A 13955-nucleotide genomic window follows, 5' to 3' on the forward strand; every position below is an offset into this window, starting at 1 on the left:
ATCATATCCGTTGAATTGTCGATCTATCATGCTTTATGCTGTACGAGATCGATGGCCTCTTCTGTTTCTCAGAGGTTGACGGCCGAGGTAGATAAGAGCAGCCGCCGCACCGCGCGGGTGAAAACTCCACAATATAAAATTTAATGAACAAGCAGTGGACAATGACAAATGATATTTCCCTTGAGCTTTAGCTATCCTGACTGCCTTGATGAATACACATCTTGTGTTAATGGAGTTTTTCAATAAAGTAAAAGAGGAGTACGCTCGTGTAATCTCATTTATTACAATACTAGGTTTTATAAACAGCCACTTACCCCATTCTTTTCAACACATTCCATTACTGATGAAGACATATTCATCTACCTGTTTTGCCACGTGGATGACATCTGCTTGTGATCATCAGAGTTGTATCTCTGGCTGCAAGGCATGTATATATCTGAATATACGATGAGCGTGATTGTCACTAATGATCACAGGTTTAAGATTCATGCATGTGTAACGTTTAATGACTGCTTCATTACGCTCAGCGCAACCGGCAAGTACATGACCGTCTATCTGAAAAGAAATGAATTTTAGCTGAATGAAATGTGATTGCTCTCACTGGAACACACAGGGCATGAGGGGCGATAAGACCTTCAAAGCAAAGTTTGAGGCTGGTGTGCCCAATTTGCTGACAAGGAGAAAGACGTCATTCGTGTCTTTGTGTTTACTGTATGTGAGAATGTATATACCCCATGCTGGTACAGAAGAGCAAGAAAAAGAGCCTGACCTCTCTCTCACGCTGTCTCTATCAACCTATCTCCCACTCTCAATTTTCCTGCCATATGCCTCAGTAAACTTCCAGAAAGTAAAATTTCAGGACCTCGTACTATTATTCTGGTTTGATGCTCTGATGGGTATCTTAAGGTCCATTCATCCAGGATAAACAGCAAACGTGCAACTCTGTCGAACATATCTGAATCTAGCTTTCTTTTCGACTTTTTCCAGTTTCTTGTCAACAAAGAAAAGATTGAGGAGAAAATAATGCACATCTTCATGGCTCATACTTTATTTCAGAAAAGTGGCCTTAAGAGTGGTATTCTCTCTCTCTCCATCTCTCTTAAAGGTCGCACAGACCTTTAACAGAGGTCGTTGCTTTTATTATACGCAAAAAGCTTGAGACTAGTCTTGGGTAAAATGTTCCATACCTGTATAAATGTCTTTGTTTTGCTGAACACAAAGGAAGATATTAGTAATCAAGTAGGAAGCTGGAGCACCATTGACTTCCATAGTAGGAAATAAAAATTGTATGGAAGTCAATGGTGCTCAAAAACGGTTTGGTTGCAAACATATAAAATATTGCACTTGTGCTCAGCAGAACAAAGAAATTTATACAGGTTTGGAACGTATTGAGGGGGAGTAAATGATAACCGAATTTTCATTTTGGGGTGAACTACCCTTTTAAGTTGTACTGTATTTTACCTGGATCGCTCTTTTTTGTTTGTTCGTTTGTTTATTAAAGCGATATTTTCTACAAGTATCAAAATTACCCCATGATGTACTCACCCTCAAGCAATCGGAGATGCATATGTCCATCATCTTTCAGATGACCACTTTTGGAGTTATTTTAGTAAATGTCCTTGCTCTTCAATCTTCATAATAAAAAAAATAATAAATTGGGGATCAGGGAACAACTTCTGATTTCAAAGCTTAAAAAAGTGAATTCCTAGTTACAGAGTTGACACACTAGTACAATGGGTTAATAAAGGTCTTTTCCTGGTAATCAATGTGATATTGCAAGAAAAATATCCATATTTTTAACTTTATAAACTATACATTTACATTTAGTCATTTAGCAGACGCTTTTGTCCAAAGCGACTTACAAGTGAGGTAAACAATAGAAGCAATTATGGCAACATAAGAACAGCAATACATAAGTGCACTGGAAATAGTCTCATCAAGTCCAACACAATATACATAGCCAAGGGTATGTTAGTAATTTTTTTTTTTTTTTTTTTAGATAAAGAGGAAGGTAAACAGAGAAAGAGATAAAGAGAAGGTAACTAAATAAAGATAGTAAATCTGTAATTAGGAAGTTAGGTAATGATATATATATATAATATAATAACTAGCTTCCGGTAACAACGCCATCTTGGACTCAAACTCAGTCACTGCACAACGTACCCATGGCAACGAGCGCTCACTACGCTAAAACTCTCTTGTGAATCCAAACTGTTCTCAAGGAAAGTCGTGTTATAGTCACAAAAAATTTTAATCATTTATTTGTGTCCATGGCACTAAATTCAGCTTTTTTTCGTGCCTTGAGCAAGAATGTCTTTGTCGTGTCACTCGCACAAAATTCTATAAATAGTTTTTTGGGTCACACTTTATTTTACGGTATCACTGTTACAGTGTAATTATACATTTAAGTACTAAGTAATAATCATTAATAGTACTTACTATGGGGTTGGGGTTAGGATTAGGGTTTGGTTTAGGGTTAGTTGCATGTAATTATGCATAATTAACTGTTATTACTATTATAATTACATGTAACATGTGTAACAAAGACACCGTAAAATAAAGTGTTACCGTTTTTTGTGTCCGTTGCATGACTATCTTTTTCATTTCATTTTATGTATTGTTTTCTCATTGTTTTTTCCTATTTTCTTATCATTGTCGCTTGGGGTTAGAATCACTTTCTGTTAAATTTTTAGACATCCTAACCCAAACCCCAACTCTAACCCCAACTCCAGGCAAGAATAGTTTTAAAAGCAGAAGAAAAACATGTTGAAACCAATACATAAAAGTACATCCTAACCCAAATCTAACCCCAACTCGACAATGATTTAAAAAATAAAATAAAAGAGAAAACAATGCATAAAATGACACGAAAAAGAAAGTCGTGTCACATAAAGGAAAAACTATTTATAGAAATTTGTGCGAGTGAGACGACAAAGAAATTCGTGCTCAAGGCACAGAAAAGCTGAATTTCGTGCCATGGACATAAATAAATTTGTAAATTTTTTCGTGACTATAACACAACTTTCTGTGAGATCATGTTGTGTGAATCGCATGAGTCCAAGATGGTGCCGTTACCGGAAGCTAGCTATTATACTGTAGTTTATAAGGTTTAAAATATGAATATCTTCCCTACGAAATTGCATCGAGTTCCCACAGAAGACCTTTATTAAACCATTAGAGCCATGTGGATTACCTCTGTGAAGGATGAATGCACTTTTTGGGGTTTAAAGTCAGAATTTTTCCCTGATCCCTGTTTTCTACCACTATAAAGCTTAGAAGAGCAAGGACATTTACTAAAATAACTCCAAATGTGGTTGTCTGAAAGATTATGGACATGTGTATTTCGGATTGCTTGAGGGTGAGTGAATCATGGGGTAATTTAGCTGGAGTATCCTTTTAATGCCATTGTAGCATCTATTGCAATATTCATGGCGAGAACCAGTTAATCCACGCACAAGTTAATCTATACCAAATTTGATCAACACACAAGTTTGGGAAAGACAATTTGGGACCTAACTTGCATCTCCTTGGAGTTTGGAGAGAAACCAGATCACCCAGAGTAAACCCACCCTGACACAGGAAGAGCATGCAAACTAGAGGTCTACACAGTCCAAAAATTCCAACCCGAAGAGACCCGTAAATGTGCTACACGGAACCGACTCGGACCCGTCTGTTATTTTGAAATCTGGACCCGGAACCGACCTTGACCCGTCTATTATTTAAAAGCTGGACCTGGAACCAACACAGACCCATCTATTATTTAAAAGCTAGACCCAAACCTGTCCGGGAAGACACAGACCCGACTGGCAAAAATTCTTAAGCGAAATGTTATTAATAAGTCAATAAACAAGTAGCGAAAATTAAAGTTTTTGTCTTACCCACAGAAGTTAGTCTTCTCCCTCCTTGTACCTGACTGTGATGCACAATCCTTATTTCCAAGAAAGTTCCATCCATGTTATTCCTCTCTTGACGATTGAAATGCTTAATGCTTATTCCAGCTTTAAATGTCCACTTTCCAGTCATGTTGATGAATTACACAGTTCTACATTTGTTGTTTATCGGGTCAACTTGCATAATAATTTATACTGTTTGCCCATTTGGATCATAATAACGATTGCTAGTTCAGTGCCATGGCTGCTTTCGTCAGCTTTACTTCTTTGCTATCATATCTGTGCTCTTTGAGCAGAGTCTGCGCAAATTTTTTTAATATAACAGCAAGACGGTCAATTTATAATATTATTATAAAAATTTGAGAAGTCAGTGCAAAACGAGTTGTATGGAAGAATAAGTCCCGCCTTCTAAATAAAAGAGCCAATTGTCAAAGGTAAAGTCATTGCGTCTCAATGCAAAAGCTCCTGACTGGTAGCCAGAGAAACATTACAAGATCAAATGCGCGTTAGCTGCCTGGTTGGAGCAACCAAATATAAATTTTTTAACGCAATTTGAGCGTCATAGAAAAAAATTATGTGACAGTTTATTTAAGTTTTTGTTGCTGTTTTTGAAATATTTTATTTAAATGTGGGTGTGTGTGCTCCGAGTTCGCAACCCACAATGTTAAACAGACCCGGGACCAGAAGTAATAGAAAGGCCTTGAGGCTTGAACCGGGGACCTTCTTGCTGCGAGGCACCACTGCTACCCACTGTGCCACCCGGATCACTTTTTTAACAGCAGAAATGGGTACAAGTAGCTAACTTGCGACAGAATAAGTCAACGCCATCGCCAAACAGCTCATTTCACTGCCAAGCAACAAGCTCTGCTTTCAATCAGGACGGTTAATTTACAAAAATGTGACTGTAGAACAAACAATAGTGTGTAATAGAGTAGATTCATCTAAGATTGTCCAATATGATTCAATCATTGAAGTGTAGCACAGAGTTCAACAGGCCATTAATCTCGTGCAGCGTTGTATTTTCTTCATTAGGTAATCTTTCTGCCTGTCTCTCTTTTATAAATCATTACATTACCCAATAATAGGACTGGCCTGACTCCCTGCTGGAGAGATCAGCCTGTTAGGCGAGTGGATAATGAGTGTTTTTACATGGGGCTGGGTGGACATGTTTTAGGGGGAAGCCTCATTTTAGTCACGACGCGTGTGAGCTTGAATCATCGCATCCTTCAGGATGCCCCAAATTTGTCAGGCGCTTAAATGAGCAAGAGATAAACAAAGAGAAAGATGAAAAAGAGAGAAACAGAGCATATGGCCGGTTGACGTGACATTTTTTCACAGTGAGAGCTATGCCCATATTGCGCGGTTTGATTATTACGGCTATGCCGTTGTGCCGGGCTCACAAACAATTTAGTTCACTGCCAAAAAACCACTGACTTGACTTAACATCTGACCACAGGAAGATAAAAACAGGGAGTTGTCTGTTAAGGCGAAAGATTAGAAGAAAAGGCAACCAGGCTTGTAGGCATGCCACATGTGATAGGATGACAAATTCAACCCTTTATAACATTGTTTTGATTTAAAAAAGTTTAAACTTTTATAGTGATTTGTAGGATTTTGACAAAATGAGGATGTAACAAGGATGGTCCATCTTTAGAGGGACGAGCTATAGCGGGTAGGAGACTTGGTCGCCATAGCGACAGCAAGGATGTTTGCATGAGAGGAAGATCGGGGAGGCATTCGGTAAAAGCTAGACAGTGTGTGCACCTTGCTTTAGTTATAATAAAAAATATATAATTTTATATAAAAAAAAAATATTGGATATAACACACTGATGCATGCAGGGATATTGTAATTTTCACCTGATGGCTTGTGTGCATTTTTGAAAGAGGAAGAAATTGCAGCATGGTGGCTCTCTTATTAGATTCATAAAACATTAAAATGTCCTTCAACCCACCTTTGTGACAGTTTCTGCCCTTTAGTAATTATTTATCCCCCCTGACTGCACCACGCTTACCTTCTACCAGTAGTGTGGTGTGCTGTCGTGTACAGCTGGGGCATCTGAACAGTTGTGGTGTATCTATAATAACGTTTGACATGAGTGACATACCAGTTTCTGCTTGGGAGGGTGTCAACTTGGTGCTGGAATGGCGAAATCGGAAAATGTTGTGTGGAAAGCAATTTTCTCAGGGAACTTTTCCCCGGGGATAAAGGAAAATATTTTCGCTCGATCAATCACACCTTCCAATTTTCCCACAAACCTAGCCGAATAATATCATCTGATATCTAGAAAAATGACATTTAGATGCTCAGATATATAATGCATTAACTATTTCCTCATGTGGGATTAAAGATAATTACTGATCTGTGATTCACTGATAAAACTAAATTAAATTAATATATTTTATATGAATAATTTGATATACTATCAGAAGAGTTTATTCTAATATTTTTACACAACTGCATTAGCAGATTTGCAAGGTCCCACCCCATCCACCTATTTCACTAAATACTTTTTTTACTTTGAGCACTATTAGACGTAGTGATTTGAATTTTGATCATTCAGTATAATAAGATATGCAGAAATACTTATATACAGAATTTATATACAATAGTCACTATATAGTATACTATACTTTGATAAAGAATTTCAACATGTTTCAAAAAATGACAGATTTTTACATTAAAGAAACTGATGTCTCATTGCCCTAAATGAAATGCTGATGTTCATTAGCCGATACTCCAGAGAAAGTGTTTCATTAGTCTTAATTGTCACTGGAGTGTATTCATGCTAAATTGCAGCAGCTAAAATTAAATTTGCGGCATAATAGGACTTCTGCTTTTTGAATCCAACATTTATTTATTTATTTTACATATTTTGGTTGTATTAACTGTTTACAAAAAATTAAAGAGAATTATCTTACAAATAGTCGTATTTACTATCTTAATATTACACACTAAAAACATTTTGGGTCAAAAAGGGACAAACCAAGCCCAAAAAGGGACAAACATACAAACCAAGAGTTGTTATTTAACCTATGCTAGGGTGTTTTAACCAAAAATGATGTGTTTTTAACCCATTGATGGGTCAAATATAAAAAAATGTTGGTAACACTTTACAATAAGGTTGTGTATTTGTTAACACTGGTTAATGCATTAGCTAACATGAACTACTGTAACAATGAACAACATTTCTACAGTACTCTAAATTCTGCTGGGTTGTTTTAACGCAATGCTGGGTTGTTTCAACTCATGGTTGAGTTAAAAACAACCCAGCATAGTTTTATTATAACCCAACATGTGTTCTGTCCAATATTTAGCCAGCATTGGGTTAAAAACAACCCAGCAGAATTTAGAGTGAACATTTATTAATTCTGTCATAATTTATTCACTCTTGTGTTGTTACAACCCGTGATGAACACAAATGAAGATATTTTGAGGAATGTTTGTACAGTAATCAAACAATTTGTGCGTCCATTCACTTCCATAGTATTCTTTTTCCTACTATGGAAGTGAATGGAGCTCATAATCAGTTTTTGATTCCTCAAAATATCTTCATGTTCATCAGAAAAAAATAAATTTATACCGTTTTTTAACAACATGAGAGTGAATGAATGATGACAGAATTTTATGCACAATGAACTAAAATGAAGCCATTAACTAAAATTAACAAGAATGAATAAATGCTGATAAACTATATTTTTCATGTTTAGTTCAATTTAGCTAATGCATTTACAAATGTTAACAAATACAACCTTATTGTAAAGTATTACCTTCTGTGTTCATTTATCCCAACGTCTGGGTTTGTGCCTTTTTGACCCAATGCTGGGTTGAAAGTAACCCAGCATTTTTAGACTGTGATATTCTTTTAATAATAGCGGAATAGTGGAAAAGTTATTTTTTGAAATTTCTTTTTTATAATGACCACTGCAGCTTTCTTATCCAAATCAATATCATCTCCATTAAAAAGTAAATCTGAAAATGTTACTAAAAATCTAAGATCTTACAAATGGCTGGGCCAGTGGACTGTACCAATCAGATTTGTAAAGATAACACTTCAATGGTTTGGATTATTTTCATGTTACGTTTGTTTTAGCATTGTCAGACGTCTGAGGAAATAAGGAGGATTTTGTTAACCTTTTTTGATCAAGTCTGTATTGATCATGTAATCCTAGTATTATCAGTTAAGTCCACAGCTATCAGGTCAGGATATCCATATCTCTATTAAAACAGATAAAGGGACGGTGTCAGATGCCCAATTAACCTATGTATGTCAAAAAACCAAGCTCAACAGGATACATACACAAACCATCAAATAAATATAGCGGATGCAACACAAGTGTCTCAAAGTCTACCTTGGACAGATAGATTGTTGGACAACAATAGGCTTATTTTCAATATGGATATAAAAATAAACAAAACATTAACATCTAAAAAGGCTTTCATAATGTTTATTCAATACTAATCGTCTGGCAGAAATATCTTTATAAGGAAGCTTTTCGAATCAAATATTGATATATGCAAAACTGTAATCACCTAATCTGCATATAATGCAATTAATTTAATTAAATAAGTGCATGGATTGACAGCCTTATTAACAATAAATAGATCAAAACCACTATGTCAACTGGAAAGGGCTCCGTGAATATATCCACAGGACACTGTGATATGCAAGTGCATGATGGTATATTGTGATCATTTACGGGTAAAGGTAAAGCCTCACCAGTTGACTGCACCCTTTCGCACTGATAAATAAAGAGGAGATTACATCACTTCCTCTAACTGTGCACATATGTAACTGCCATGGCAACGGCAAGGCGTAGCAAAAGCTATGGAACGAGATTCGCTCACCACCATCTGTGTGTATGTGCCAAGGCAGTGTTATGGAGTCAGAAGGCTGGCTACATTCTCTAAGGACCTCTCCTCCGTTGCTTAGCAATATGTGGAACAGTGCGCAGCCCCAATACAGCAACTGCATCTACTGTATTTCTCTAGTAGAAATATACAAATCCGGAGTTATTTAGCAACCAAGAGATCAACAGTTTTTTTTTACATTTTGTGATAATCACATTTGAGGAAAACATTATGAAAGTTCAATCAGAGTAAAGACTGTAAATGTGACGTTAAGAATGGCATTTTTGTTATGCTGTAGTCTATTTATAATACTGTGCACACTGTACGTTCGATTTGTTAAAAAATATGTAAAACCACAAACTTGGAGAGCAGTATTATTATCCTTCACATAAAGATTCAACTCATTTAAAAATATATACTATACTTCATAATTTTTGTTTTAAAGCAGAGCATTTTGTCAAATGTACAGCCTCATCTATTTCATTGACCTTGAAAGTGCTTCTGTTCTGTGATACATCAATCGATATTTATTCAGCAGCATTTCCCACGAGGCCTTGGTTCTTGTGACACGTATGACCCCTGCTGCTTCTCTGTACAAACACAAACTTGTTTTTTTGCTGTTGTTATCGCTGGGTAATTTACAGCTTTACTGTTGCTGTGAGTTATGATAGGTTGCAATGTTCGATACAGTGATTTTTAAACAGCCCCTTATAATAACCTAAACTGATTAATCTTGTCGCTGGAAGTTCCACTGTGCAAAGACTAAAAATGATGAATGCAAAATTAGTACCGCCATGCCCACAACAGCGAATTTGAATTTGTCCTAGTTACTCGGGCCCAGACTGTACAGTATCACAAAGATGGTGTTTCTGTTCCTGCTGTTGTTTAACATGTCTAGAACATACAGTACATCTCGGTTATTGCACATATTTATAATTTCTAACACAAACTTTCACGGAGCGTGTCAGTGATCCGTGCACTTCCCTTGTCCAGGTATCCGTAGCCAACACCAGCTGTCCAAGGTCAAATCATAATAGAGATGCTATTTTTATCTATTACTCCTAACAACGATTTAGCCTCTAAGGACATGACATACACATATGGCCATATGTTCTTATTCCATCAAATTTGATCATGAAAGTGTAAATTTCCCAAAAACTCTTTCAGGTGACTGATCCTATTTAGGCTTAAAAATACAGTTTTTTAGAGCATAAGCGACATATAAGTGGTTGTAAACTCTGTCTTCCAGGGATACCAGGCTTGTATCTCACATCATTAATGGATTTTTAACAAGGCTGAAAATGCACAGTGTTGCCCTTGGCAACTGCAGGGGGCGTGACATATTTGGGCCAACATCTGTTATGCCATAATGCCTCAAGAAGTACAACTTTTTTTCTTGTAGAAAAATATTCACATATTGTCTATCAACTAGGCATGGGCCGGTATGAGATTTTGTCTGTATGATAACCTTAAGAAGAAATACTATTGTGTTGCGGTATTGCCATTGCAAGACTGAAAATATGTTATATTCAAATGGCTGCGTATGCAAACAACTTCTCATTTGGACACAATGCATTTTACTTTTAGCAAGATGCAACATGTATGCCAGGTAAAAAAAACTTTAATTATAATAATACTTTAAACATACATAGTTTTGTACTATATAATAAATTTAAACATCAAATCAATTACCTGACTTAATGATTTAATTAATTTTGTTTAAACACATATGATACCATGAAAACGGTATCACAGAAAATTTTAGTGGGTTTTAAACCTTGACTCTTTAAAACCTATGTATACTTTTAAAGCAACACTATGTAGTTTTTTTACATTTGAATAATGTCTCTAAAATTATTTAAGTGATAGAACTACTTTTAACTGGACAAATTGTACTGTTGCTGCAACCTGAGCAGCCTCCTAGCTGCTACAAGCACACTCTGAAAGAGGCGGTGGAGGGTAGGAAACACAGCCCCGCCCCGCCCCCTGCCTGCAGAAGAGTGTCTGATACCAGGCACTGTTGCGCTTTTCAACCACATGGGGGAGCTGTAAGTCATTTTTACATGGAAACTACAGAGTGTTGATTTAAATATCCAGTAACCGGCCCATGCCTACTATCAACACTATCAAAAACAACTACTCAGGCCAGCAATTTCTCTTAAAGTTATAGCGAAAGATTTTCCCAAATTTTTGAAAAGAACCGCACATGCGCAACACTCTACCTCCTTCTGAGAGGGAACGCCTATTAACGTGTGCACGAGAGACCATGCACGTGCCTAGTTGTTCTCTTTACTCGGTTTACAAGTTGCTGCCGGCATGGCTCATATATTGAAATGTTTACTGTGGCTGCGAGGTTCGTGCCAAGGCATCGCTCTTTTACTAGCAGTGATTTTAAATGGATTTCTCTAATTAGCATGCCAAACTTTCCCTGTCGAGTAGAAACTTCGCGACTGAGGCATCAGTGGGAAGCCCAACCTGTGTGAAATATTCTCCCAAAAACACTCTCTGGCCTTGTTTCTTTCTTCAGAGGCCTTTCTCTTCTTGTCATTCAATTCATAAACACTTTTTCTCTTGTGACCCTCAGACATTTTGAAAAAATACGGTGAGAATGCGAGCTTCAATTAATGGCTGAAACCGTAGCCCACCACACATATACACCTGAAAGTACGCATGCACACAAAACGAACCTAGAGACGAGCACGTACGACAGCCTTACATAAACATATCATCAGAATGATTGACAAAATCTTCGGCTGTACCTTTAAGTGACAGTGTGTTGTGCAGATAAAGTCCTTACTAACATTAATTTACATTGTAAACGACAAAGCGGGGAAATTTGATCCGATGATCAATGCAAAATATATCGAAAGTGAAAGATATACCAAAAGCACAGGGGTTGCGTAAATCGGCATATCGCAATATGCATATCACATCAGTTGCCAATAACCGAGAGCTGTTAATAAAGCAGCATATCGCAATGTGTATATTACAGTAGTTGTCTATAACCTAGTATTGGTAATAAACAAGCATATCGCAATATGCATATCACACAATTTTGCAAATCTTAACAAAGCTGCATATTGCAATGCGCATCATACTAGTTGTCAATAACCGAGAGCCATTGATCAGTCAGCATACCGCAATGTATATATATAGTTTTCGATAACTGAATGATTTGAATACTTAAAAAATCTATGTAAATAGTGTGAAAACAATGCATGTTGCTTACATTTCCCAGTTTTTTTATATACTATATTATAATTTAAATGAATTTTATAAACCAAAAGAATTGTATCAAATATTGCATTATTTCAAAATTATTCGATTTTTCAATACCATGAAGCCATACTTGAAGTTCACAATTATGAAATTTCCATTACTGTATATCGTACATAACTAACTGTATTACTGTGGTTCTGAGGACATCAGCTGAGACAAAAATGCAGGAGTCAACTTTGTACACTACAATCCTGCTGCCAAAATATACAAAAAAAAAGCCACATCGCAGAGTGCAATAATCGCACCTGCATAAGCTGCATCTTAATGTGATCTGGTGCTCTGTTTTGACGTGTTTTTAGAGATGTTCCTCCGGTATCACTTGGCAACTGTTTTACCGCAGCTCCTCACCACTAATGTATTCCAGAGGAAGATCTGCACAGTTGAAATGGATAAGCCCGCGGCTACTGCCGAGCAATCCCCGTTCCTCACTTTCACTAGGCGTGCATAGCAACCGCTGATCTGGCCAACAGAGATATGAGGTAATGACAGATGCAAGAACAGACTGCGAGAGAGACCAGGCTCAGGCACATTTGTTAGTGGGGACAGCAGCTAGAATCCTCCAAAAAAACATAATAACTGAAGGTGATTTCAGCACGTACTATATCTTAAGCAATCTATGCACACAATGCTATTTTTAATAACTGCATATAAGGGAAGTGCCCGAATTGTGAAGGAAGCTCAAGCCTTGCCTCATTTTGAGGTTTGACACAAAGAAAACCTATTTACTATGAGATTTTCGCCTGCTGCCAAAGTAAATTGTATATACGTTGCTGTCGTGATTCCCCTATATCTTCACTGAGCAAAACATATAAGGGTCTCCATTCTGGAATAATTCTCTTGCCACAGATAAAGCTGTCACAAATAAAGGGCACAGTTGAATCGGTAGAGAGTGTTTTATCAGATACGAGGCACTACAACAGGATTAGTTTCCATGGGATGAAAACAGCTACTCCGCTTCCATCTCCCCTCCCTCCTCAACCATCCACCCGCATGTACACTCCCACACACAGACCTGCACTTAAGAAAACACATCTCCAATCTCTAGTCACAAATGTGTAAAGCATTTTCCTCTACTTGGATAAGCACATCTCAGCTGAGCGTGACAGTAGATGATGGGTTTCTAACAGGAACTATCCATCCAGTAAACCACAACCTTCCCAAGCTGTCCAGAAAGAGCCAAGAAATGATGCCAACATCAGTTCTGGCGTGAAAACAAATGCCATGCTGTAGGGGCGGGCATTTCTAATGGCATACTCTTTGTTGACCCAGAATAGATTTTGCGTCCAATGCACACCAAACCATGGACACATGAACATCTGAATGCAACTTTAGCAGCACTTGAGAGAGAAAACGTAAGTGCCTACCTGTGTGTATCCTGCTGTTATCTCCTGCTTCAGCTGGGAAGTGAAGAGCAGATCATATGCAAGAGAGAGGGAGTCACAGAGAGATGGAGAGGAGGAGTCTCGTCTGGTAGAGGTGGAGAGAGCAAGAGCATGAGAGAGAGGGAGAGAGCTGCTGTTGTCGCAATTCCTTGCTGAGCCTGCAGTGTGCATGTACAATGTGCTATCCCTGTTTAAATCAGACAGTGCATGCATCCAATCCTGAATTAAATAGATTGAGAGAGAGAGAGAGAGAGAGAGAGAGAGAGAGAGAGAGAGAGAGAGAGAGAGAGAGAGAGAGAGAGAGAGAGAGAGAGAGAGAGAGAGAGAAGGGAATCTTGCCTGTTTGACCATGCGCCATCACAAGGCATCACAAGGAATCCCTCCAGTGAGAGTGGCACAGCATCACTGAGTCCTTGATTGTGATTGGCTATCAAGGACGATGATGCAGTCAGCAGGGCGATGGCTCTGCCAGCAGTAAACTAAGATGACCCTCTCTGATAGAATTAGCATTCTCACACATCCGAAAGAAAGGGTGGGGCAAGGCAAGGACACC

At 37.6% G+C, this 13955-nt stretch overlaps 1 protein-coding gene across 3 annotated transcripts in view; it reads right to left on the minus strand.

Annotated features, from left to right (window-relative positions):
* syt1a (synaptotagmin Ia) overlaps positions 1–13593 on the minus strand; it is a 237261-nt gene extending 223668 nt beyond the window's left edge. For all 3 annotated transcript variants that reach the window (XM_065268419.2, XM_065268421.2, XM_065268418.2), the window contains exon 1: positions 13385–13593. The gene's annotated coding sequence lies outside the window, so the exon portion shown is untranslated. The remainder of the gene's footprint in view (positions 1–13384) is intronic.
* Positions 13594–13955: the final 362 nt, after the last annotated feature.

Source organism: Paramisgurnus dabryanus, chromosome 1, assembly GCF_030506205.2.
Source record: "Paramisgurnus dabryanus chromosome 1, PD_genome_1.1, whole genome shotgun sequence".
NCBI classification, from domain to species: domain Eukaryota; kingdom Metazoa; phylum Chordata; class Actinopteri; order Cypriniformes; family Cobitidae; genus Paramisgurnus; species Paramisgurnus dabryanus.